The sequence below is a fragment of the Diceros bicornis genome, chromosome 22 (genome assembly GCF_020826845.1).
Source record: "Diceros bicornis minor isolate mBicDic1 chromosome 22, mDicBic1.mat.cur, whole genome shotgun sequence".
Taxonomy (NCBI): Eukaryota; Metazoa; Chordata; class Mammalia; order Perissodactyla; family Rhinocerotidae; genus Diceros; species Diceros bicornis.
In genome coordinates, this window is record NC_080761.1 from 2,396,342 (window position 1) to 2,424,078 (window position 27,737).

At 46.2% G+C, this 27,737-nt stretch overlaps 1 long non-coding RNA gene across 3 annotated transcripts in view; it reads right to left on the reverse strand.

Annotated features, from left to right (window-relative positions):
- Positions 1 to 27,737, reverse strand: part of LOC131419887 (uncharacterized) — a 62,750-nt gene that overhangs the window by 11,798 nt on the left and 23,215 nt on the right. The window contains exons 1-2 of one of the 3 annotated variants that reach the window (XR_009223354.1): positions 10,788 to 11,852; positions 7,092 to 7,222 (exon numbers count right to left, since the gene is read on the reverse strand). This is a non-coding gene — a long non-coding RNA (uncharacterized LOC131419887). Of the gene's footprint in view, positions 1 to 7,091; positions 7,223 to 10,787; positions 11,911 to 13,678; positions 13,872 to 27,737 lie in introns of those variants that run through there. The other 2 variants (XR_009223352.1, XR_009223353.1) reach the window with 2 other exon arrangements.

The following is a 27,737-nucleotide window of genomic DNA, read 5'->3' on the forward strand; positions in this document are numbered from 1 at the left end:
GCAAGCCTGCCCCTGGACACTACCAGATGGCCTATCCAGGACCCCTAGATGGGATGACTGTGAAGGCTTTGGTTTGCTAAAGCCAGTCTGTAAAGAGTGGAAGAGGTGCCTACTTCCTCAAATTTGCAGACACCAATGGAAGGCCACAAGGATCATGAATAATCAAAAACCCATCACACCCCCAAAGAAAAAGAATAAAACTCCAATGACTGACCAAGCAATGGAGATATAGGAACTATGGGACAAAGACTTCAGAACAACCCTCTTCGAGAAATTCATAAAACTCTAAGGAAACATAGATAGACTACTAAATGAAACAAGGAAACAGTGCATGAACAAGTGAGAAGTTCACTATAGAAACAGAAATCATTAAGGAAAAACAAACAGAAATCCTAGAGTTGAAGAACACAATGACTGAACTGAAGAATTCAATAGAGAGCTTCTAAATCAGATTCAACTATAACAAGAAATAATTAGTGAACTAGGAGATGTGTCATTTGTAATCATCCAGTCAAAGAAGCAAAAAGAAAAATGGGAATGGATAGGAATGGGGAAAGGCAGTGTGAATTATGGGATACCATGAAAAGAAATAGATAAGCATTATTAAAGTACCAGAGGAGAAGACAGGGAGAAAGGAAAAGAGTGTTTACTTAAAAAAAATAGCAGCTGACACCTTCCCAAATCTGGAGAGAGATTTACACATCCAAGGTCCTGAAGCCGATCTGTCAACCTAAAATTTGAAACTAAAACTTTCTTCTCCAAGACTCATTATAACAAAACTATCTGAACTCAAAAAAAAGGATCAAACAACATGATCAAGTTCAACATGATGCAAATCAATGAATGTGATACACCACATTAATAGAATGAAAGATAAAAATCACAAAATAATCTCAATCGATGCAGAAAAAGCAGTTTGACAAAATTCAACAGCCATTCATGATAAAAATTCTAAATAAAATGTTACAGAAAGAACATACCTGAACATAATAAAAGGTTCACATGACAAAACCCACAGCTAACATCGTATTGAACAGTGAAAGGTTGAAAGCTTTCTTGCAAAGACAAAGAACAAGACAAGGGTGCCCAGTCTCAACACCACTCTTCAACATACTGCTGCAAGTCTCACCCAGAGACATTTGGCAACGAAAAGAAATAAAATACATCTAAATTGGAAATGAAGAATCAAAGTGGTCTCTGTTTGCAGATGATATGGTTTTATATAGAGAAATACGTAAGGACTCCCCCCCAAACTTTTAGGACTAATAAACGAATTCACTCAAGCAGCAGGAGACAAAATCAACTTGTAGAAATCTGTTGCCTTTCTGTACACTCACAATGAACTATCTAAAAAAGATATAAAGAAAAAAATCCTATTTACAATAGCATCAAAAACAGTAAAATACTCATAAATAAATTTAACCAAGAAGGTGAAAGATCTAGACACTGACAACTATAAGACATTGATGAAAGAAATCAAAGACACAGAGAAATGAAAAGATATCTTATGTTCATGGATCAGAAGAATTAATATTGTTAAAATGTCCATGCTACCCAATACCATCTCAAGATTCAATGCAATTCCTATTAAAATTCCCATGACATTTTTCACAGAAATAGGACAAACAATCCAAATATTCATATGGATCCACAAAAGACCTCCAATAACCAAAACAACCCTGAGAAAGAAAAAGCTGAAGGCATCACATTCCTGATTTCAAATTTTATTACAAATCTATAGTAATAAAAACGGTAATGATACAGGTATAAAAAGAGACACATAGACCAATAGAACAGAATCAAAGGCCCAGAAATAAAACCACACACATACACTTTGCTAACAGTTGATGAGTCAGCTAAGAAGACTCCATGGGGAACAGATAGTTTCTACAATAAATGGTGTTGGGAAAACTGGATAACCATATGCAGAAAACTGAAATTGGACCCCTATTTTACAACACTCTAAAAATAATCCCAAATTGTATTAAAGACTTAAATGCAAGACACCAAATATAAAACAACTAGAAGAAAATATAGAGAAAACAGCCCCAAGAAACTCATCTTGACAATGATTTTTTTGGATATAACATCAAAAGTGCAAACAACAAATGTAAAACTTAACAAGTGGGATGACATCAATCTAAAAATCTTCTGCACAGCAAAGAAAATAATTGGCAAACTAAAAGGGTTAATATCCACAGTATATAAGAAACTCTTACAACTCAACAGCAAAGAAACCAACAAAACAATATGAAAATGGTCAAAAGACCTGAATAGATACTTTTCCAAAGAAGACATAAAAATGGTCAACAGGTACATGAGAAGATGCTTGTAATCACTCACCATCAGGGAAATAAAATCAAAACTACAATGAGATATCACCTCACACCCGCTAGAATGGTTATTTTCAAAGAGACAACAGACAACAAGTGTTGGCGAGGCTGTGTAGAAAAGAGAACCCTGTGCACTGTTGGTATGAATGTAAATTGCTACAGTCACTACGGAAAATATATGGAATTTTCTCAAAAAAATAAAAATAGAAATACTATATAAATGAGCAATTCCCTTTTTGGTTGTATATCCAAAGGAAAAGAAGTCACTATTCTGAAGAGATATCTGCACCCCTATGTTCATTTCAGCATTAATCACAAACTGAGGACGTGGACACAATCCATGTGTCCATCAATGGATAAATAGATAAAGAAAATGTCAGACATATGTATATATACATGAAATGTATAATAAAATATTATTTATCCATGCAAGAGAATGAAATCCTGCATTTTGTAACAACACAGATGGAACTTGAGGCATTACACTAAGTGATATAAGTCAGACAGACAAAGACAAATACTATATATTCTCACCCATATGTGAAATCTAAAAAAACCCAACTCAAAGGAATAGAGGCTAGAATGGTGTTTGCAAGGACCTTGGGCGTGGGGGAAAGGGAGAGAGGTAAGTCAAATTGCACAAATTTCTAGCTGTAATATGAATAAGTTTTGGGGATCTAATGTACAGCATGGTGACCATAATTAACAATAACATATTATAGACTTGAAAGTTGTTAAGAGAGTAGATCTTAAAAGTGATCGCTAGAAAAAACAAGTTAATTATGTGAGGGAATGGAGGTGTTAACTCACTGTATTGTGGTAATCCTTTCACAAATCATCATCTTGAACACCTAAAACTTACATGTGTTACATGTCACTAATATTTCAAGAAATCTAAAAAAAAAGTCTCTCAACAAAGTAAAACCCAGGACCATATGACTGCAGTGGTGAATTCTACCAAACATATAAAGAAGTTTAAGGGCCGGCCCCGTGGCTTAGTGGTTAAGTGCGTGCGCTCCGCTACTGGCGGCCCGGGTCCGGATCCTGGGCGTGCACCGACGCAACGCTTCTCCGGCCATGCTGAGGCCACGTCCCACGTACACCAACTAGAAGGATGTGCAGCTATGACATACAACTATCTACTGGGGCTTTGGGGAAAAACAAATAAATAAATAAAATTATAAAAAAAAAACTTTCAGTTTAAAGAAGTTTTAAAAACAAGCCTTCTTACACTCTGTCAAATATTGAAAAAGAGAGGACACTTCCAAACTCATTTTACGACGCCAGCATTACCCTGATACCAACACTAGACAAGGACACTAAAAGAAAATAAAATTACAGACCATTAGCTCCGATGAACATAGATGCAAAAATCCTCAACAAAATACTAAGAAATTGAATTTAACAGCGTATTAAAAGAATTATACACTACCACCAAGTGAAATTTATTCCTGATATACAAGGGTAGATTAACACACAAAAATCGATCAATGTAATATGCAACATCAAGAAAATGAAGGGGGAAAAACATGACCATCTCGATTGATGCACAAAAACCATTTGACAAAATTCAACAGCCTTTCATGATAAAACACTCGAGAAACAAGGAATAGGAGGAAAAACGCACAGCAAACACAAAACTCAGTGATGGAAGACTGAAAGCTTTTCCTGAAAGCGCTAAGATCAGGAACAAGGCAAGGATGCCCACTTTCACCACTTCTATTCAACACAGTACTGAAAGTTCAAGCCAGAACCATGAGGCAATAAAAAGAAATAAATAAAAGTCATCCAAATTGGAAAGAAAAAAGTAAAACGATCTGTTTGACGATGATATCATCTCATATGTAGAAAATCTGAAAGACTCCACAAAAAGCCGTTTGATCTAACAGAGAATTCAGGAAAGTAGCAGGATACAAAGTCAACACACAAAAATCAGTTGCATTTCTATACATGAACCGGGAGCTCTCTCAAAAGTAAATTACAAAAACAATTCATTTATAATAGTATCAGAAAGAATAACATGCTTAGGAATTAACTTAACCAAGGATGTGAAAGGCTTGCATCATAAAAACTACAAAACATTTCAGAAAGAAATTAAAGAAGACATTCATAAATGGACACACATCCCATATCCATGGATTGGAAGGTTTAATATTGTTAAAGTGTTAATATTACCCAAAGCAGTCTACAGATTCAATGTAATCCCTATCCAAATCCTAATGATGTTTTTTGCAGAAATAGAAAAACCCGTCCTAAAATTCACATGCAATCTCAAGGGACTCAGAATAGCCAAAACAATCCTGAAAAAGAAGAACAAAACTGGAGGACTCACATTTCCTGATTTCAAAACTTACTACAAAGCCACAGTAATCAACAGTATGGTATTGGCATAAAGGCAGACATAGAGACCAATGGCATAGAATAGCTAGCCCAGAAACAAACCCTCACATATATGGTCAAGTGATTTTTGACAAGGGTGCCAAGACCGTGCAATGGAGAAAGGTTTCTTGTCAACAAATGGTGCTGGGAAAACTGGACATCTGCGTGCAAAAGAATGAACTTGGACCCTCATCCAACACTATATACAAAAATTAACTCAAGGATATAAATGTAAGACCTAAAATAAGAAAACTCTTAGAAGAAAACGAGACAAAATCTTTGTGACACCAGACTTGCCAATGATTTCTTGGAAATGACACCAAAGACACAGGTAACGGAAGAAAAACAATGGACAAATTGGACTCCACGAAAATTTTATAAGTTGGTACATCAAGAGGCACTGTGCATAGAGTGAAAAGGCAACCCACAGAGTGGGAGAAAATATTTGCAAATGATATTTCTGACAAGAGACTGGTATCCAGAATATACAGAGATGTCTTAAAACTGAACAACTGAAAAACAAGCCAATTCAAATATGGGCAAAGGACTTGAAGAGACAGTTCTCCAAAGAATTATGAATAGCATATAAGCCCATGAAAAAACTCTCAACACCACTAATCATTAGGGAAATGCAAATCAAAACCACAATGAGACATCACCTCACACCTGCTAAGATGAGTGCTACAGGAAAGACAGAAAACAACATGTGTTGGCCAGGATGCGGTGAAATGGGAACCATGTACACTGTTGATAGGAATGTAAAATGGTGCAGCCGCTATGGAAAACAGTATGAGTGTTCCTCAAAAAATTGAACATAGAATTATCACATGATCCAGCAATTCCACTTCTGCATATACACCCAAAAGATCTGAAAGCAGAGCCTTGAAGAGATATTTGTACACCCATGTTCATAGCAGTATTATTCACAATAGCTAAAACATGGATGCAACCCCAGTGTCCACTGACACATGAATGGATACACAAAATGTAGTATATCCATACAACAGAATATTATTTAGCGTTACAAAGGAAGCAAATTCTGCAATATGCTACATGTGTGTTAACCTTGGGGACACTATGCTAACAGAAATAAACCAGTCACAAAAAGAAAAATACTGTATGATTCCACTAACATAAGGAACTGAGAGTAGTCAAAATCACAGAGATGGAAAGTGGAATGGTGGCTGCCAAGGGCTGGGGGGAGGGGAGAAGGGAGACTTACTGTTTAATAGGTATAGAGTTTCAGATTTATAAGAGTTATGGGGATGAATGGTGGTGATGACTGTGCAACAGCGTAAATGTATTTAACGCCACTGAAGTATACACTTAAAAATGGTTAAGATATCACACTTTTTGTTATGTATATTTTAACTCAATATACAAAAAGGAAAAAAAAAAGAAATTAGCTATCAAGCCACAAAAAGACATAGTGGACTTTTAAATACATATTGCTAAGTGAAAGAGCCCAACTGGAGAAGGCTATATACACTGTTCCATAGTTTTCATATATTCCAATTACATGACATTCTAGACAACGCAAAACTATAGAAACAGTATAAAGATCAGTGTTGTCAGGATTTGGAAGGCAAGGGATGAAGAGGCAGAGAACAGAGATTTTAGGGCAATCCAACTCTTCTGTAAGATACTGTCATGGTGGATGCATGAGATTATGCATTTGTCAAAATCCAAGTAAGTGACAGTGAGACAGTGAACCTTAATGTAAACCACCGACTTGGTTACGAACACTGTAGCAGCATCAGCTCCTCACTTGTAAGGAATGAACCGCACTAACACAGGTGGTCATGCAAGATGTTAACAGTAGGGGAAACTGATGGGGAGGAGGGAGAAACGCTCTGCACTATCTGCTGAATTTCTCTGTCCATCTAAAACTTTCCTAAAAGACAATCTATTAATTAAAAATTAATCAATGGAAGGTAGGGAGTGGGTAGAAATATGGAGGAAACAAGAATATCAGAATATTAATAAATGTTGAAGCTGGGTAATAGGGACATGGGGGGCTATCACACTTTTCTGTTTAATTTGTGAATGTTCAAGGTTTTCCACAATAAAACATTTTTAAAGCTCCAGATTAAATCTAGATTACATGTACAAAGAATCAAAGAATGTGAAGAAAACAGATATTTTTGAAGCAAGTGCTCAAGGGGTACACTGAGGGAACGTGCAATCACACTGGACAGAGAGTGAACGTCCTGGTTCCACCAGGAAGGATCAGAGCTCAGTGAGCAAGGCAGGTGACAGCACAGTCAGGAAAGTGACAGATAATGAACACGGAAAAATTTTTGCCCTCACTGGTCACAGAAATGCCAACGATGGGCCCTGACAGAACTGCCAGAGGATTTACAACGTTGTGACACTCACAGTTAGAGTGGGCTCAAGGACAGTGTACCACGTCCTGTGAGAAGGCCAGTCATCACCGGCTTTCTGGAGGGCAAACCTCTCAAACCCGGGAACTTGCAGGCCACTGGCCCGGCTGTTCTGTTATATGGAATCTGTCCAAAAACAAAGGTATTGGGTAAAGATAATGGACTGAATAAACACATGTAGAGCCCCCTTGACATAAAATCCCTAAAAACTGACCCAAAGATTCCTTGATTGTTGAACAAATTCATAATAGCCCTGAGAACCATCAAGAGAGCCGACATTTTGAGGAAGACATCAAAGAGAGACAGCAGCTGGTGACCGGGGACCCCAGTGGGGAGCTCTTGGTGGGCCATGGAAACCAAGCCAGGGAGCCCTCTCCCTCTCCCCCTCCTCCCCCTGCTGCTCACCTAACACCTCCTGCATTGCCTCTCCACTCCCAGCCACTGCCCACATCACACTCCAGGAACACAGGAAGAGAGGCACAGGGTGCCCTTTCCACCAGCACATCAGTCCTCTTGCTCTCTGCACCTCCCCAGGCAGTGGAGCCCAGTCCTGCACCTCCTCAGGGCCCAGCTTGCCCCTCCCTGACCCTGAGGCTCCTCCTCTCCATCCGGTCCTACCTGCAGCAACTGTTAGCTCATCTCCACTTTACAAACAAAACTCTCCCTTGGACTCATGCTCCTTTTTGGCTACTGTCCACTTTCCTGACTCCCCTTCATGGCTAAACCTCTTAAGTAAAGTGTCTCATCCCTACTGCCCTCCCATGGCCCCCCTTCACCCACTCTAGACCCAGCTTCATTCCCACCCTCTCAAGGAGACTGAGGTCACCAGTGATCCGATGTGGCCGAGTCCAGCCATCTTTTCTCCATTCTGATCAGAGCTGTATCCGACCCAGCAAAGCACCCCTTCTTTCTGCAATTCCCTTCTCCCCTCGTGGCTCCTGCGACTCTATGCTCCACTGTTTCAGTCCCCTTTCCTGGACCCTCTTCAGCTGCACCTCTGCAAACACTGCCTGCTCCTAGGCTGGGCCCTGGGCCCTTCTACAGCTACAGTGTCTCCAGGAGACCTCATTCAATTCCATGGTTTTAAACATCTCTGACCTCATCCCGACTCTGCAGACACAATGATGCAACTTTAAGAGGTTAGGTGTTGGCTCCCCAGTGTCGGTACCTAAGAAGTATCTCAGACTCGATTCCTCTCAAAATTTTACTGTCATGTGAGTTCAAAAATAGCATCAAATATTTCCATAAAGGAGGAAAAATTTGGCAACAATAAATAGTAGTGAACAAAGTAACCAATAAAAAGTCTACTTCATATAACGATTGTTGCTTGATGGAGAAAATAAGAATATAGAACTAAGTAAGATCAGACAGTCTCGAGCTGGGGAGTGGAAGGTGATGAGTTGGGAGTGTAGAACACAGGAACTGATCAACTCTAAGCCTTTACAGAAAGAGATGCAGAAATGGTTGTTCCTAAAAGCTGAAAGACACCCACTAGAAGAATAGAAAAATCATGAGAAAGCCTAACAAATTAAAAATTAAATTAAATGGTAGACTCAAATTCCAATTTATTGATAATCACAATTGTAAATGGATCAAATTGCTCTATAAAAAGATGAAGGCTCTCAAGTTGAGTTAAAATATAGTTATAAAATAAAGGGATATAATATGGTTGAAAATAAGGAGATAAAGAAATAAGACTTTAAATGGGACAAACAGGGGTTCTCTGTGTTGATAACTGTCAGGAACACTTATACACCTAACAATATGGTCTTGAAACATAAAGAAAAACTGGACAAACAAGAAGACACAGGCACCTCAAGAATCACAGGCACCTACCTTACCTCTCTTAGAAATCCACAGGTCAAGTGATACAGTAAGTTAGGAAACAGATCTGATGATGAACACAAAAAAGCTAGATCTAGACTCAGCCCCAGGGACAACAACATAAGCGACTAGTGGAGAGGAAGCATTCTTCTCAAACCACAATGAAACAGTCATCACAATGGACTGTGTGCTAAGCCACAGTGAAATCTCTAAAGAGTCCAAAAAGCAGAAATCTATAAGTGACCATATTACCGGACCTTAAAGCAATAAAAGTAAAAAATAATCACAAAATATTGGCTCCCCTCCCCCAACCTATCCACTAGAACATCTATCCAAACCCTTCTAAATCTCTCAGGTTAAAGAGGGAATCCAGACAGACAGGACAACCTCTTTAGAAATGAACAGCAATTAGAGGAGCATGAGACAAATCTATGGCGTGGGGACAAAGGGACAGACGAAGGGACACAGCCGCCACTGCAAGTATCAGGGAATATCAACAGTACACGAAGAAGCTGAGCACTTCCTTCCAGGAGCCAGAACAACACCACAATAAAACCAACATCAGCAGAATGAAGTGAGGATTCACAAGACAGGAACAACAATGTAGACCTGAGCAATGGAGTCAGGGCTGACTGTCTGGAAAGACCTGTAACAGTGAGAAAGATTGCACAATCTGACCAAAAGGAACAGACAAAGGCACTAAACTGTACCATCAGGTACAAGAAACTACAGAAACAGCTTTAACGTGATAGGAGAGCATAGGGGATAATTCTGACCAGGATATCAGCGGTCCTCAACTGGAGCTGTCCTTTCCCCGGGATGCATCTGGAAACACGCAGGATGGATTTTGTTTCTTGCTTTGTGTTTTCTTAATGGTTGTTGCCCTGGGGGTCCAGGAGTTCCTGAACAGCCTGTCACATCGAGCCGTTTCCCGCCTGAAGTGTTACTGACATCTGGGAAGACAAGCACTGATCCAGATTAAATGAACAATGTGGTAGGGAAATGTTTTCCATGGGTGTATAACAGGCAAAAGATGGTACCCTCAATACATAAGGAATATCGAGAAACCAATGTTTACAAGGACTAAACCGTAAAAGAGCAGGAAAATCAGAAATATAGCCAATAAACACACCAACAATATATCCAACCTATTTGTACAGGTAGAGAAATATGTATGTAAAGCACAGGAAATAGTCTAGGAGATTACACACCAAATTTTACTACCAACAAGGAATAAAAGTTGGGAGGTAGGTGAGAAATAGGAGTTTTTACCACTTGTTAGCTTGTATATTTCTGGAGTGTTATAATTTTTACAAAAGAGAATGTACTCTACTCAAAAAGATGTTTCAAATTTTAAAGAAATTATTTAAATGTTCAAAATGACTTCAGTTCAAGGATATTCATTAAAACATGAAGGGAAAGAACCCCCCCATGACTTTAATAGTCTCCTGTAACTTTTCTAATAGTTTACTATGTCGATTTTATTTCACATTTAGATCCTAACTCATAGGAATTTACATTTGTGTGAGGGATGCAACAGAAGCTGATTTTCTCCTGTTCAAGTGGAAAACCAACCGTCCAGGGACCATTCATTGTGTAGGTCTGGCTTTCCCAGCAGACCTGCAATGCCTCCTTCCCCACTTGCTAAACCCTGACAACTACCGCTGCCTCTCGAGTGCCCTAGAACTGGCGGGGTGAGCTCTGCAACCTGGGCTCCCTGTCTGCAAGGGGCAGCTACCAGCAGAGCCTTCTCCCAAGACAGCAGCAGGCATGCTGCACACAGAAGTGCTCAGGGGCCGTCTGCTGCAGAGCAGGAAACCCCTCATGGTGAGCAGGCAGTGGGGGAGCCCCGAGCACCAGCACTGACCTCGGCTGGGGGCAGCAGGCTGCTAAGGCAGGGAGCCCCCTCCCTTCAGCTCGTCCAGCTCCTCCTGCAGCGTGTGCACCTGGCTGTCGGCGGCTGCCCCTCTTCAGCTCGCTGTCCTTCTCCACCTGCTCTCGCAGGCGGCACCCGTACTCCTGTTCCCCCGGGAGCAGAAGCAGTAGGAGTGCAGCAGTCGAGGAGATCTTGGGCCCCCAGTGCTGACAGGATGACGCAGCTGAGGGACGGAGGGCTGGTGTCGCTGTGCTCGCCCCGCACAGCTTCTGTGGCTGGCTTCAGGGTGACATCCGTCGGAGGGTGGAGGGGCTCTGGGAGGGTTTCTGAGGCATCATTGTGAATGATGAACTTGGGGGTTCTGGGCCAAGCTCTCATCAGGCCCCAGGCTGGTCCTGTTGCAGCTGGGCTCCACATCTCTCTTCAGCCTCTTTTGGTCAACAGCCTCTCAAGGGACAGATGGCCTCTCTTGAGTGTGCTCTGAGAAGAAACTGTAAGAAGGAAGCCAGCCAATAAATCTGCACGCCCCGATCCTGAGGGATAAAGTCACCCACGGAAATGCCACTCTTACCCAGCAGGCCCTGGCTGGGAAGAGGGAGTCTCATCGCCAGCATCTACAGCAGATGTGTTTGCATCTCCTTGGCTGCCTGATGTTGTGGAGGCCACACTGTCTCCTGGAGTTCCTTCCAGAGACTCTGTGCCCAATCCTGACTGGCAGCTTCCTGGGCGGCCCTGGGTACGGGTTCACCCTGCAGAGCCGGTTACTTCAACTTGCGGGACCAAGGCTGGGCCCTCAGCTTTTCCCTCAAGGACCACAACGAACCTGGAGCTCCTTTCCCATCTGCTTCACGCGCATGTTCCACAGGCCCCCGGTGGCCTTCCTGGTGTCCTTTCTCCTGGGGCGGCTGTGGCCTTCAGCAGCCTCTTCTCAGTCAGGTGGAAGATGGAGGGCGTGGCCATGGCTTGAGCACGTAGTACTGATCCTCCAGCCTTTCCTGGAGCTTTTTTTGGTGAAATGTTCACTACAGACGAAAGAATGTTTAGTGGGGTCCAGTCATCCCTGTGAACAGCTTTTAACCATAGGACCAGACGTTTTGAGCCCATTATGTGGAGCCTGCAAGGATAAATGAAAAAGTAATTAGAAAGAAAGAATTAAATGTTTCCCCCTAAAATAATCAACTATAAAAGCAAAACAAGTGTTTTTGGGAACATCCACACCTGTAGCCACTTTGCCCACTTAAACCTTTAGTAAAGATTTAAGGAACACCTGCTTGCAACTTATTACTGGAATAGAAACATGAACGACCCACTGTCTAACTTAAGGAGGTGACCGTCTGTAGGGCAGAGAAGGAAGGAAGGTGAGGACCTCCTCCCAGGCTGTGGTAAGTGCCCTGTAGGGACACAGACGTTCTGGCAGATAACACAGGATGACATCAAGACAACAGGAAAGGCTTCAAGAACCCTCTGAAATAGTTCTTAGAAGCTCATGGCTGCACAATCCTCCTGCTGTCCCTAGGATGCAAGACTTTGTGTGCTAAAACGGGGAGGGTTGGTCCCCCTATTTCAAAGCCAGGCCAGGTGTTGGCCAGCAGAGCCTCCCAGGCACTCAGCAGGGTGCCTGTTCCCAGCTCTGCTCAAGCAGCTGAGGATGCGAGACCACCGCTAAGGGGAGGTCAGCCCCAAGAGCTGTGGATTAGTATTACTCCTGTCCTCCCACTACCAGGAGGAAAACTGCTTCCTGTACAAATCAACCAGCCCCTGCAATGTACTGACCAAGACACTTCATAATCTCTTCTCCTCATTAAGGTAAAATCTCTATTTAGACCAAACTGTGCACGTGGGGGGTTGGGGGGGGTCTGTCCCGAGGGCTTTCTGTTCCACTTGAGGTCATCTAACACGCCTGAGACCACTGTGGACCAGACCAGGTGGATACTAGGTCCTCAGGGAGTTCCAAGCAACATGACTTTCTAACCTTTCTCAATGCTTTGTGACTAGTTACCAAAGGACCACCACCTCCTTTGCCCCTAGACCACGTTAAACAATGACACATGCCAAGAGCAACCTTCTCTGCAGTGCTTTGCCTCATTCTCAAAAACAGTAACAAAACTTTTGGGACACAGGCTCTGAAGGAAACCTCAAGAAAGCATGGTGGCTGACCTCTGAAACAAGCTCATGTTACTAGTTCTTTGGATAGATTGTAACAACTTCCAAATTAGAACAAACCACTGTAAACCTTCAGTAATACTACAGACAACAAGTGGCATTCAGGTCTTTCAAAATTCAATAACAACCTGCAACATGAAACAAAATGATCTGCCAGGAGGTTTTCAAAGTAGAATGTCTTCAGTGCACTGTTCTGGGACCTCCAGTGTGGAGTCCGCTGGAAAGGACTCATTGAACTAGCTGAATTCCAGAAGCCCTCATGAAGGGAGCCAGGCCAGGGGGAAGGCAAACTACTCACCCTGCTGTGGGAGCCCAAGGAAGATGTGTAGAGAGGAGCCCCTTCACCGATCCCCGAGGTAAGCCTCCCGGTGAGGAGTGGGCCGTGCCATCCTCCACCCAGGATGCTGTCAGATGCAGAGTCCAAGTCCACATGGTCAGCCTCCCTATGAGGAGTGGACTGTGCCCTGCCCCCCCAGGATGCTGTCAGATGCCCAGTCTGCAGGGTCAGCCTCCCCGTGAGGAGTGGGCCTCGCCCTGCTCCACCCAGGATGCTCTCAGATGCAGAGTCCCAAGTGTAAGTCTCTCCTTGAGGAGTGGGCTGAACCCTGCTCCTCCCAGGATGCTGTCCAAGTCCAAGTCCACAGGGTCAGCCTCCCCATGAGGAGTGGGCCTTGACCTGCTCTGCCTAGGATGCTGTCATACGCCTCTCCAGCACTCACCTCCACGTGCAGAGCCACCTTTCCCTGCACTGCCAAGAACCTTCTAGCAACAGAGCATCTGGGAGGTGTATCCATCCAGCAGGTACAAGCTGCATTTGCTCAGCCACATTCCTGATTGCAGAGATCAAGGCAGGCTCCCTGCCATCAAAAGAGCAGAAAAGTCACAGTAAATCCAAGAAGATAGTGACCTAAGGAAGAGCGTTTCCAGACTACCCTGTTACTTGACATTTTTGGCCCTAGCCCAAATCAGTGGAGAGCAGGGTGGCTGCAGGGTGGGGGTGAGAGGGTGGTGGAGGCCATAAGATGGGCTCTGGTGGCTGTGGGGTGGCCATGGTTGCCCAAGGTGCCCCGAGCAGAGACGGTGGTGCAGACCAAGGCTACACAGCACCCAGCGCTGACTCACCTGCTGGACAGGCCCGAGCACAAAGTGCTGCCCACCTCGGGCTGGACCTCATGGGGAGCTGACCGGGCAGTGGTGGCCAGGTACCTGTGGAAGGAGAAGGTGGTTTCTCCTCGTTGCCTGGCCAATGGGAGCAGTTCGTGGCCACGCAACGATCACCATCCCAGGCCTCAGGCTGTTGCACCGCCAGGCTCCGTGCCCCTCCTCACCACACCTGAGCGGGACCACCACGAGAGTAGAGCTCTGGGCAACACTCTATGGGATGTGGAACTGGTCCCCGTGGCCTACAGGGCAGGAAGATGGCAGCATGTGCCCACCCGTCCTCCGTAAAGCCAGATGGCCACGCCTGTGGGCCTAGCAAAATGCCTGCTGCCGCACGCATCCTGGGCTCACGCTGCCTAAACACTTCTGTTCTGCTGCCCAATGGGTCGCTGCTGCAGTGCTCTGAGTGAATGACCCAGACCCTGGGGGAGCCGAAAGTGTGGCCCAGCCCTCCGCTAGGGGACCCTCCATACGCAAAGATGGCGACCGATGCACTTCGGCCCGCAATTCCGGCCCCGCCTGCTTTGTTCAGCCAGATTGGACTTGGCGGCTGCCCGTGGCATCGCGCTCATTCTCCCGGGCAGCAGGAAGAGGGATGAGGGTGAGGGCACGCCCACCCGGGGTGGCCTGGGAGGCTGCGCTCACCTGAGTCCTTGGCTGCAGGGACTCGCAGGTGTGGTTTGCAGTGAGACCGTGGGGCGGAGCGGGGCCCTCAGGTGGAGTGGGCGGGGGCAGCACCCATGGTGAGACCAGCGCATCTGACAGCCCAGTCCCTGCAGGTCTGGACGCTTTTCCTGTCTGGCTGCTGGAGCAGGAGGGGCAGCAGGGTGTCAGAGAGTGAAGGCAGGGCGCCAGTGGGGCTGGGGCACCGGCCTGGCAGGCCCACAGCAGGTGGAGTGGGAGGGGCAGCGGGGCATCCGGGAGGGGAGGGAGGGATGCTGGTGGGGCTTCATTGTCGGTTCTTGGGTGAATTTTCCTTCCCCTCCAGAAGTTAAGAAGTGGAAGTTCTGTAACTCCTGTGAAGTTATGTTGTAGGCTAGAGGGGAGGAACCTACTCCAATGCTCACAACACATGCATGTATTTCTATTATTTCAGTGACTGATAGATCATTCAAGCTTCTTTTTGTGTGATGAAAAAGAGAAACTGAATCCATCTCGTTGGGCCTTAACTTCTTGGGGTCCTAATACAATGTGTTGGGGGCAGGGGTTGGGTATTGGTGCTTTGGTCAATGCTAGTGTTGGGGAAGAGGGAGAATTCCCCTCTGCCCTTTCCCTTAAGGTCATTATGGCTGGCCAAATAATTAAAAGACAGGTTAGCAGCAGAAAATAATACCAAGTTTAATAACATGTATACATGGGAGAAACTTGGAAATGAGCAGCTCGTCATTCTGTCTAAGCTGCTTGCTTAACTATTGTATTGTAGCTAAAGGCATGGAAGGTGTTGGAGGGGTAGTGGTTTGGGAATTCAGAGGGGAAGAAGACAATTCACGTGGAGATAGAAATGCAAATGTTTGTCTGACAACTCTTTTCAGGGCAAGCTATAGAGACTGTGGCCAGGGAGAGACAGACATTTTGATAGAATGGGCTTGTAGGTGCCTTTCCTATTGCAACATCTATTTTAGATTATATTACAGCCATCATATGATATTGGCTCTTTCCTGAAACAGGTCTTCCATGTTAAATTCTCTAGGCAGTTTTGGAGGGGAAACTCATATGTTCTTCCTGAGTGTTCTGAGTCTTTATTGTCTTCAGCTCGAAATAATCCACATACCACAGAGGTGCATCTTGGGGTCACCTGCCCTGAGCACCGTTACTAGCATGCTTTTGCTCCAGAGGAGACAGTTCATTAATTTCTGCTGGTGGGATATTTTGGAATTTTGTAAGTTGCCTTGAAAGCATTTGTACACAGGCTCTCTTTTTCTTCCCACAGCAATTTTAGTTCCCTCATTCCTTGTAAGGAGTGGTTTGCTTTCAAGTGTCCCTGCATCTGTCAAGGAAGACTTCCATTTGGTTTAATTCCACCTGTCTTCATGGATGGCGTTGTTTTTGCTTCCTTTTTCTTTTCCCGGCAGCTGCAACATAAGTTTACTGAAATCCCAGTTTGGGAACTGTACGGTAGACGTGTAGGCAATATTTCAATGGTTTGTGTCATCTGGCCACTTAAATGTGTTAAGTGGCTGGAGGAAACAGTAGCCCTGACTTCCAAAGGAGCATGTTCAGCAGATGTATTTCTTGTGAAGTTTGTTTAAAAAAGAAAAAGAATCAGACAGTGTTGTACTGTTTGCTGGGGGCACGGGGTGGGGGAAGGAATAGAATTATTTACTTCTCCATCTGTTCTCAGGTTATTACTGCTTGCATACCTACGACTATTCCCAGGAGAGACTTGGTTAAGGTAGAAAACAGTTTAAAGTCAGTCATATTACGTTACATGTGAAAATCATCATGTTCAAGTTAGGAGTAGGCATGTGATGAGTGGTAATGGGACACTGAAGGCTGCTTCAAAGTAGAAAAGGTGTTGGCACTTGAAGGTCTCTATTGATGCTGATAAGAACATGTATGGTTTTTGCAGGATGTGGTAGGGAGCTTTCTTTCTAACATGATGCTGTAAGTCCTTTTAGGGCTCATTAATGGACCAGCCTCCCCTGGCCCCTGGGGTTCTTACAGATTCGGCCTTCCTTGCCCAAGGGTTAGGCTGTTCCTGGTTGTTTTTATAGTCATCCATTCATTAAGCTGCATTTCTTATTGAGCGCAAGGTTTGGTTCATGCATTGTCCTAGACCCTGGGGCCAGAGAACAAAACACAAAAAGGATGCCCTCGGTGACATTCTGGATGTGACACCAATAGTGTGGCTCATGTGGGAGAGTGATGTGTGCCAGGCTGGATGGGGGTGGAGTTGTAGCCAGGAGGGCCAGGAAAAGTCTTACCACAGAGGTAGGTTTTGAACAAGGCCCGAAAGCAGTGCGGGAGGAAGGGCAACTGGCCTGCTCTGGGAGCAGCAAGGAGGCCTGTGTGGCCAGGGCACAGCTGGTGAGGGCAGCAGGAGCTGAAGGCAGAGTGGTGACTTAGGCCCAATCATGGGGCCTTGTTGTTCATAGTGAGGACTCGGGCATTTATTTATTCTGAATGAGATGTTGACCCTTTGGATCTTTTGAGAGGACAAGTAACATGGCCAGGCATATGTTTAGCAGACTCCATCTGGCTGCTCTGCTGAGAATATACCACATAGGGGCCAGGGCAGAGGGCAGGAGACCAGTTAGGAGGCTATTGCAAGAAGCCAGGCAAGAGGACTTGGAGGCTTAGGTCAGGGTGGGGAGAGGAGGTTTAATTCTGGGTGTGTTTGGATGTCGAGACAGTAGGACCATGTACAGATGGGAAGTGGTGTGGGGTGGGGCTGGGGAGGGAGGACTTGAAGTCAGTGCTGAGTTTATGGCCTGAGCCAAGAAATAAGAAACTCAGCTGGGGAGACTTGGGGAGGTCCTGCTTGGTGGGGAGATGTTTGGAGTTTGGTTTTGGCTGAGTTGACTGTGAGATTTATATTTTGTCTGTGGCTCTTTTCCACGAGAGAGCAGAGAATGGCCACCTGGAATCTGTCGTATGAAGTCCCTGTGCCCCTCCCAGGCTCTCTTCTGGCACAGACATCCTACTGGAAGGTCTTGGAGTGGAGGTTCCTCTGTGCAAACTTTCTTGGGTGTTCTGGCCTGTCAGCATTGCCCCTCCCTGGGTTTGTCACCTTGAAAAGATTTACTCACTTAGTTGAGCCTCAGGTTTTCAAAAGTTAAAGTTTATGTAATAAGTGGGCTTGAAAAGCAGTATAAAATATTTCCAAAGAGGCAAGAAATAGGCAAATTTCAGAAAAAAGTAAAAGATTCTACTATTACATTGAATGTGTTAAAAATTCTTGTTTCCCTTTCTGCCTCCCCTGAGCGTGTGTAGTCATATTGTTAGTTCTGTTCTTTTCTTTGGGATTCAGTGTTTTCAAATGGAATTCCAGTGCTTACACTTGAACAGCAAGTGTTAACTATGATTAATTGTTTATAAAACAGGGTCTTGCCATGGAAATAACAATTAACATTATTTTCTGAAAGTGATAAATACATGTGGCTTTTCTTGTTGAACTAGAAAAATGCATTACAACTTTCTTCCCTCCTTTCCACGTAAACTGTAGGTTCGTGTGAATTTGCTGGATTCTTCAAACACTGGGTTGTGCCATTTACATGATCACTGTGGTCCAAAGCAACGTGACTCGGAGCAGAGGCCTGGGGTCAGGGTCTCTAAGCTAAGCCCCCCTTGAGCCTGCACAGGGAAGTACTTGAGTGCCCACACGTTCTTCCTGGGTGTCCTCCCTGCCCATACCCACTGCAGAAGGAGGCTTTCTGCTGAGAGAAGCTACAGAGCCCTGGAAAGCTGGGAAGGCACCTCCACAGGGGCTGGGGGGTGCTGCCCTTCCTGAGGTTGTCCCTGTGCTCCTCTTTGGCCTGTGTCCACACGTAGGGTGGAGTTTTGCACCCACAGTGTAGGTGCCCGCATAGTGTGATGTGTGCACATTGAAAAAGTCTGTGAATGTCAGGAGTTCTGTGTCTGGATTAGGGTTTATGAATTTAGGGTTCATTTGAGTCACAACCTTAAACTGCATCCTGTAGAGAGTCTCCTCACTTGTGAGAGTGGGAGCTGAGAGAAGGAGCCCTTCTCTTCCTCCCCAGGCAGAGGAGGGTGTGTGAGCTCCCAGAGTCCATTCCTGTGGCTGCTCAGGTATCCCCACACTTCTGCACCAGGTACTGACCCACTCCAGGGCTTCTGTCTCCACCAGGAGACTTTAGAATGTGTTTAACATTCTGCATGTGGCTTTCCCTCTGTCCAGTGGGAAGCAGGCTGCTTATTTGTGCTGATCCCAATATTTGTGTTTCTTTCCTTTGGATTCCTGTACCGCTTGAACACTGCCGCCCTGTGCTTCTGGCTTCCCTTGGCTCTTTGTAATTTTATTTCCTGTATGAGAAATAACATTTTGAGTTTCTTGGGCTTAAAAATGTGAATTGATGGAGAGATATAATGTCAATAAGGGAAGAAAATTGTGGAACTAAATAGAATTTTTGTTCTTTTTAGGCAAGAGAATCTCAAGATGTGAAATGAATGTGTTGAAGTTTTCAGGTGCAGTTTGCATTTTTACATTAGTGTTTGCGTGTGCGTGTCCCTAGAGAATATAGAGATTTAAAAAGCTAAAGCAATGGAATTTCTATTTTAATTGATGTGAAGAAAACTAATCAAACTAATCCTACTATGTTTAAGGAGCTAAACCCAAACCCCTATGGCATTATAATATGCCACTGACTGGTGAAAATACTGCCTGTGTGAGACACAGTGGAAGACAAACTAGGATGCAACTTGTCCTTTTAGTTAGAGAGAGATATGCAAATTTCATTTGTTATGATTTACTCTTTTGTAACCGTTAGTGTGATAAAGGAATTAAATCTTAGATTGGTTTCCTATGTACAAAAGTTATAATTAAAGAAAACTATTAAATGGGAAAACATGGTATGTGTAAATTTCTCTATTTATATTAGATAAATCTGTAAGACAGAAAAGTCTAACCTCAGAAGAGTCACTGCCAACATTTCTGGGTCCCCTCCAGCGCTGTTACTCCAGCCACCCCCAGTGCACAATTCTGATCCTTCTTGAGCTTCTGTTCGTGTTTCTTTATATAAAAACAAGCCATTGCGAATGCATGCTTTTCTTTGCATGTTTGTCCTTGTAATGAGCAGTCAGACTCCGCACTTTTTGATGTGTGCTGACAGCTGATGCCTCTCCTCTCCCTCTTCACCTCATGTCCACACCTGGACAAGCTGAAGAGCAAGTCCAGAGTCTCCCTTCTCTGGCATTGGCTTTGGATCCAACCACACAATCCCTGTCTGTGTGCAGAACTCTCGTCCTGGTCTCACCCCTGGCAAAGATTTCTTGCTTTGACCAAACTTTAGTCAGGATCCTGAACCTTCTCCTAGGTTTGTCTGTGCACTTCCTTGTAAAATCCAGTTTTAGTAAGAACCTTGCTAAGTCAGTTTAAGCAGAACCCACACCCGTAGATCTGATCACCCTCGAGATCTGCTTGGGCTCCTCCACGTCCCCCCGCATCCCTCAGGTGGTGTCTGATAACTCTGGCCTGTCTTCGGTAAGAATCCTGTTATGTCAGGTTAGCCAGAAACCCCAACACTTGTTTTTTCTCTTAGTAATTTTCCATCTCCTGACCCCCACCATGCTGCCTGGCCGTGAATGCTCACTTGCCCATGCTTCATTCAGAGTCGAGCCCAATCTCATTTCTTCCCTGCTGTGAATCCCATCACAGTGGCCTCTACATATTGCAGTGGTTCTGAATAAAATATGCCTTACCATTTTTGACAAGTGTCATTGAATATTTTTTCTTTAAAACCCCCAACCACGATAAAAACCCAGGCCTGGCTTCTTTCCTTGCTCCCTCAAGCCATTTCAGAGCTGCTTGTGATTTTGGCCCTGCTCCCCTCAGAGACGTCTATTATGTGAGTCATAAGACTTTTGCTAACTTCTGTGTGTGTGTGGAGGGGGGCACACACCAGCATCAGTCTCTCCATGGCAACCACAGCACTTGCCAGTGAGCAGTCATATTTTGAAAGGAATCTCTTTCTCTGGGCAGTAGGTCTAAACAGTGAGTTCAAAATATTCAGTGAACGATGTACTAAACAGATGTGCTGTAATCCAGGCTTTGTTGTTCCATTTGAGCATTGACTCTAAGTTAAAGTCACCGGATGCATTACCCCTAACAAGAGAGCGAGCCTGTACAAAGGCCCGGGGGGGTGGATTGGAGGGGGAGGGGAGAGAACAGGCTCAGTTAGAGGGACCAGAGGTCAGAGTGTGAGAGAGGAGTTGGAGAAGGGGCTAGAGCAGTCAGTAACAGCACAGCAGCCAGGTCAAGGCCCTGTGCACCATGTCTGGGAGTCAGGATCTTCTAATTGCAGTCAGTGGGGGAGGCCCACTTCTGCTTGGATCTCTGGGGGACAAGAAGGTAGTGTCTTACCACGTCTGTCTGTCCACAGCTACCAGACCCTGGCCAGGGAACACGAAGCGCTGATGCAGGAGTACCTGCACCTGCTGCAGATCGTGGAGACGAGAAGACACTGGCCAAGCAGCTACGGCAGCAGATTGAGGATGGGGAGATCAATATCGAGTGGCTGAAGGCAGAAGTGACTGCTGGCTAGCGGTGCAGAGGAGGGTGGCCAGGGTACCCAGGGCAAAGACCCAACACCTCACACTCCAGGCTCCTGCAGGATCGGGGGGGCACATGACCGGCAAGGGGGACCAACTTCCAGCCACAGCTAGGCCAGTCTCCAAAAGTAAATTTAGTGATGCTGGCAGAGTGGGAAGGGCCTTAGTCAGATCTGAGTTCAGATGTGCCACTTGACAGTTGCAACTTGAAGGCGCCGCCCCCATCCTCTATGCGTCCATTCCTTCATCTATAAAACAGTCTTTTTATACTTGCCTGACAAGGTTGTGAGGATTGAGTGAGGTTATTTATGGGCGAGTTTTTAGTTACTCTGCTGATGACCACATTGACTAAGCATCTCCACATTATCAGCTGAAGAGTCCGGCGACACAGAGTCCCTGGTAGGTCATTATAGTGTGGGCTCCTGGCTCAGTTCCAAGCAGTCGTTCTCTCTGCCTGTCATAAGAGCTCCTACAGGGGCTCACCGGCTCCAGGCTCATCGGTCTGGAGGCCATGCTGTTGTTAGGTTAAGCCTTCTAGAACTTCACTACTCAAACTGTGGTCCATGAAGCAAGAGCATGTTGGAAATGCAGAATCTCAGGCCCTACCCAGACCTCCGGAATCAGAATCTGCACTTTCACAACATCCCAGTTGATTGCCATTTACATTAAAGCTTGGGAGGCGCTGGCTCTCTGTCCCTTAGACGCCCCTCACCAGCTGTCTACCCCAGCGCTGAATGATCTGATTGCCTCTCCCCCCTCATCTCACCATGCTCACCAGATGCTCAGAGCCATTTGGCCACATCACGTAAGGACCGAGGACTCTGAGCTGAGGACAGAAAAGTGGAAACATAGATTCTAACCAGGGTCGGCTGCATGATTTGTAGGGCCTGATGCAAGGGAAAAATGCAAGGCCCTGGGTGGAGTCGGGGAAGTCGACCTCCCCTTCTCACAGCCCACCAACCCACCCATGGCAGACAGGCGACCCCCCAATTTCAACCTCCAACCTCCTCTAACCTCTGTGCCATGATACACTTGGTACCTAGATGAGGGGTGGGCAAGATACCCATGCTGAGTCACTCACCTAGTGCCCAGGCATTGTCTCCTTGCCCTGCCCTGAGACACCATCGGGAGTGCACTGCACCCACTCTTACTGCACCTACACCGAGGCTCCTGAAGAGGGTTGAGGGTGACTCACGGAGGGATGTGAGTTTTCCTTGCTGACTAGACCCATTTGCTCCCAGACAGAGGGTAGAGGAGGTCATGGGTTCTGGGGTGCCAACATATGTGGAGCGAGTAGCTGAGAGAACATCCCAGGGAGGCAGCAGGAGGCAGGAACACATGTGGTCTGAGGCTCCAAGCCCTTGGGGTGTGCTCCATTGTTCCGTCAGATGTTACTCGTGAAAACAAATTAAAAGAGAAATGGTTAAGAACTTCAAGGTTGCAACTGCGGAACTTGAAACCCGAAGCATGGGGCCTTCTGAGCATAGGACCCCATCACACGCCCTTGAAGCCAGCTCTGCCTGGAATGTTCAGAGATCTGAAGTTGCCAATTCCACCTTATGGTGCCACTGCCAAGCTCTGAACTGATGGTCACATCAGCTCAGAACTTGAGGTTGAACAAAAGTTTCAGATTCCACATACCTCCTCTACCCTGCACCAGGCACTGTCAGACATGCTTCCTTAGTCAGTCCCCATAGCTATAATCATAGGATTGAACGAGGAAGGGGGCTAAGAGAACTCAAGTCACCTGTCCAAGCTCACACAGCTGGGAGGTGGCAGAGCCAGAACTAGAACCCACGTCTCCATGTCTACTTGCTAGTCTTCCCACTCGACTCGTAGCCTCTTCCCATGTTGCCCCTGGGATGGGGGCTTGTCCCGAGTCTAAACCATACGGTTCATTCTGAGATCTATCCTAGCCCTACATAAATCCCTGAAACCAAGCTGAGTCCTTGCTAGGGACCAGCACCAGGTTAGTGGCTTCATGATCAAGGGTGTCGGGTGTCATTCATTCACTCACTCACTCATTCACTAACTGCCTAATATCAGCTGACCACTGCCTCATCCTCTTCCCTAGGCTCCTCTTCCCTCATCACTTGGGGCTCCAGCCAGTGCTCCCTGGTCATGAGCTGTGCACATCTTGGCCTTTGCACATGCTGGGGCTTCTGTTTGGAGTGCCCCTGCCACCCCCACGCTTCCCTGCCTGGTGGGATCCTACCAAGCTCGAATGCCTCCTCCTGGGGACTCTCATCCCAGAATGTTCTTCTTGCCCCCTGCTCCCATGGCTTTCCCACCCTCAGCATGCCATGTCAGAGCCAGGTCCTTGGGTGTCTGTCCCCAACCCGGCCTGGTGAGACCTCCTTGAAAGCAAGGGTGTCCTTTATCACTCTGTTCCTTCTGACTCACACATAGTAGGTACTCTGTAAGGGCTTGATGAATGAATGGGCATCAGGCTCTGTGGTAGGCAGTAAAGAGATGGAAGTTTCTACCCTTAAGGTCTGATTGGGGTAGAGTGTGATTGGTGCCATAATAGAGCTTGCGGTGTGAACCCAGCTAGAAAATGAGTCATTTTATGGCCATAGAGAGTGTGGGTTCATGTCGCATATGACCTTGAAAGGTTTCAGGGGTTGGTAGGCCAGAGAAGGGGTGGGTGCAAAAGGCAGGGCCCTCTCTGGTGCTGGGGAGCACAAAACTGGTCAGTTTTGAGTGAAAGTGTGTGTGTGTGTGTGTGTGTTTGTCAGTGTGGCAGCAGAGGCCTGTTTGGTGGGAATTTGGAGCAACGTTTTCAACTGAGTACATTACTCTCCAGGGCAAAGGATTTCTCTAAGAAGACTGAAAGATCAGCTTGGTAAAGGCTTCTGGCTGTAGTCTCTCTCTCTCACTGTCTCTCACTCTCTCTCACTCTCACTCACTCACACACACATCCACATCCTGCAGGGCAGAGGACACCTGTGTGCTCTGGAGGGGCTTTAGGAGGGTGAAACAGAGCCCATTTCCCAGGAAGTAAGCCATCAGGTAGGCAGGAGGCACTGAGAAGCCAAGTAAGTGATGAGTGACGCCCGTGACAAAGATAGAGTGTCTTAGAAAGTCAGAGCTGGGAGGGATCTGAGAACTCAGCGGTCCACAGAAGAGGGAGGACTTATCCAAGGTCACTCCAAGGTCACTTCCAGTGTTAGAATCCAGGCTCAACCTTGGGTCTCCTGGCTGCAGATCCTTGGCCTGTGCCTGCCCCACAACTTATTCCTTCCTTGCTGGGGAGACGAGCCAGATAAAAGGTGCATGTTCGGGAACCACTGTGTCAGCTGGATGGCCTCAAGCTCTCATGGTCCACCTGATAGCCAGAAAAATTCCTCAAGCCCCATCCCACTTATTCCTGAGGATTTTCAGGGTCTTCCATTTTCATGGCCACGTCTGGCTTCCAATTCTGCTCTCCTGGCTTCTTGTATCACTTCTCACAGTGGCTGTCTTCACTCAGTCTTGACTGCTCCTTACCCCCGTATGGGCACTCCTTGTGTCCATCAGGTGGAGCTAGATTCTGCTGCAATTACAAACAGCCCCCAAGTCTCAGTGGCTTAAAACAACAAAGATTGCTTTTTCTCTCACACTGTGTGTCCATTGTGGGTTCCGCTCCACAACATTCTCACTCAGAGTCAGGGTTACAGGCTGATGGGTCTCCCACAATCAGGAAATTCACCAGTCCCAGGGCAGGGGAAGCAACGTGGCAAATGGTGCCTGACAGCACTGCTCACAATTCATTGGACAAAGTGAGTCACTTGAACACACTCAACTTCAGGGGCTTGGGAAGTACAGTCCTGCCTGTCCCAGGAGGACAACCAGAGTATCCAGGAAAGACCTAATGACACCCAACTGGCTCCTCTTTCAGTCCCCAAGCCCCTGACACCAGCCAAGTATAGACCAGACTTTCTGAAAGGCTTAGATACAGTAGAAGGGGTTTGCAGTACTGAAACAGAAAATGGCTTAAAGGTGAATAGAAGACATCCTTGCCCTTCTGTCACTCAGCCTTTCCTGCTACACGGATTTCTTGCTGACCTCTCCTCACACTGGCCTCTCTCCACATGCTTCCAACGCCATTTTGTTGGTGGTGGGGGTGTTCATATTCTCTTTATCTGCCAAGACCCTCGCCCCCATCCAGTGATGTGTTGGAGCTGGCTTATACCAATTTGCAAGTTTGTTGTGAAATTTTCAAGACTCTTTCAAGCTTGTTATTTGCCCTTTGGTAGCTTAAAATGGGCCAAGGTTGGAATGTTTACACCATGGAAATCAGCCAGTGCTACCAGTCAGAGTTTTTTTTTCAGAGAGCTGGTCGTTAATCCTTTACCAATATACCCTTGTCTACACTTTCTTCAGGACCAGCTAAATACTTTGCTGGGTCCAGTGCAAAATGAAAATGCAAGGCTCTTAAGAATTTCAAGGCAAAAACAGCAGAGCCTGAAACCAGGCATTAGGCCCTTCTAAGCGGGCTGTGGACAGGTCACACATCAAGGACATTGGCCCTGTCCAATGCTCCATCCCTGGAGCCTCCACCCGCAGCCATGTCTCCCTAGAGGTAACGGGAGAGCATACCCAAACAAAAGTCTGCACAAAATTTATTAAGCAAAACTATCCAGCTCTGCTTAGTCTCTTCTTTTCCATCTAAACAGCCCTCTTGGACCTCATCTTTTGTAACCAAAAAGCTCCAAGGACCATCTAAAACAAAGGGAACATCCGCCTCTGAGAAGAATCCTCCCCTCCTCTAGAATCTTCAGTTTGGCACCATTTCATTGTTTTAATAGCTGTTTTTCTCCCATTTATGATTGGAAGTAAGTTGGGATGGCTCAGGCAGCTCTAAAGGGCAGGGTAGGAGTTTAGAGATGGTGGTGATATTTTCCTGACTTGGTAGCACTCAGAATCCTGCAAGCCTAACTCTGTAAGAAACTGCAGAGATCTTTAGTTCAGGGTTTAAGGTAAAACTGTAGCCATGGAATCAGGTTTGCAAACCAACTTTGACATGGAGAGGGCAGCCTTGACCCCTCCCCCAGGCAGCCCCACTGCAGGGCCCACTCTGTGCCTTGAGTCCTGTTTCCCATGTTCCTCCTGCCATCCCCAACCCTGCTGTCCTGCACTCAACACCCTGTCATACTCTGCATCTTTGTTCACATCATCCCCTCTGCTCCAATTCCTTCCATTCTATAACACACCTGTTGGGCTCCTTTTTTTCTTTGTGAGGAAGATCAGCCCTGAGCTAAAATCCATGCCAATCCTCCTCTTTTTGCTGAGGAAGACTGGCCCTGGGTTAAAATCTGTGCCCATGTTCCTCCACTTTTATATGGGATGACACCACAGCATGGCCTGACATGAGGTGCATCGGTGCAGGCCCGGGATCCGAACCGGGGCCGCCAGCAGTGGAGCTCATACACTTAACTGGTACACCACGGGGCCAGTGCAGTTGGGCTCCTGTTTTGTCCTGCAAAACCTCTGGGTAGCGCTTGTGGCTTCCATGGTGAGACCCTCCCACTGCAGTAGGTGTGCACCTTGTTGGAGTATAAGTTACCTCTGTGGGTATCTGACCCTCTTCTTAGGCTGGAAGCTCCTCCAGGGAAGGGATCTGACTTATCCACCTCTGGCTGTGTCTCACCCGTGCCCAGCATGGTGCCCACCACAGAGACTCCATCAGGACATGCTGACAGGATTGGCACAAAGGGAGACAGAGATGGGCATCTCTTAGGCTTGGAAGAGGCCAGAGGGAATGGAGGAAGGAGAGAGAACTGAGTTGTGTGGCAGCTGTTTGAAAAGCACGAAGTACAGAGATCTTTAGCAAAACTTTGCTAACAAAAGAGAGAAAACCCAGGACTAATTCCTCCACCAATGACTGCACTGACTAAATGCATTCTGGATTAAAGACACTGTCTCCAGAGAGGGGACTGGGGTGTGGCAGGAGCCGATGAGCAGTGCTGCTAAGGAGTGTGACAAATGAGGGTTTGCCTCTGATGGGCCAAGAAGGTCAGACTGTGGAGTGGAAAGTGGGCAGGGCTCAGCTGAGACACCAAGCATTGACCCAGTTGGGCAGACAGAGCTGGACTCTAGCTGGCGAGTTGTGGTGTAAGCCAAAGTCCGAACTCTCCATGGACATCATTGACAAGGGTCAGCTGAGCAGGCCCTGATGTCAGCCAAGCAAACCCAGATCCAAAGCAAATGCATCCCCAGAAGGGACCTGCAGGGTAAGGGAAAGGCAGCCTCTGCGATCTCAGTGGGGCTGGGGCTCCTGCCGCCATCCTGACACTGGCTCATAGCAGGGTTGGGCCTTGGCCCAAGGCTTCTGCAGGGTCCCCAGGCTCACAGCTTTCCAGAGCTTTGCCCACCCGGCCCGATCCTTAAATCAGACTCCCAGACTGC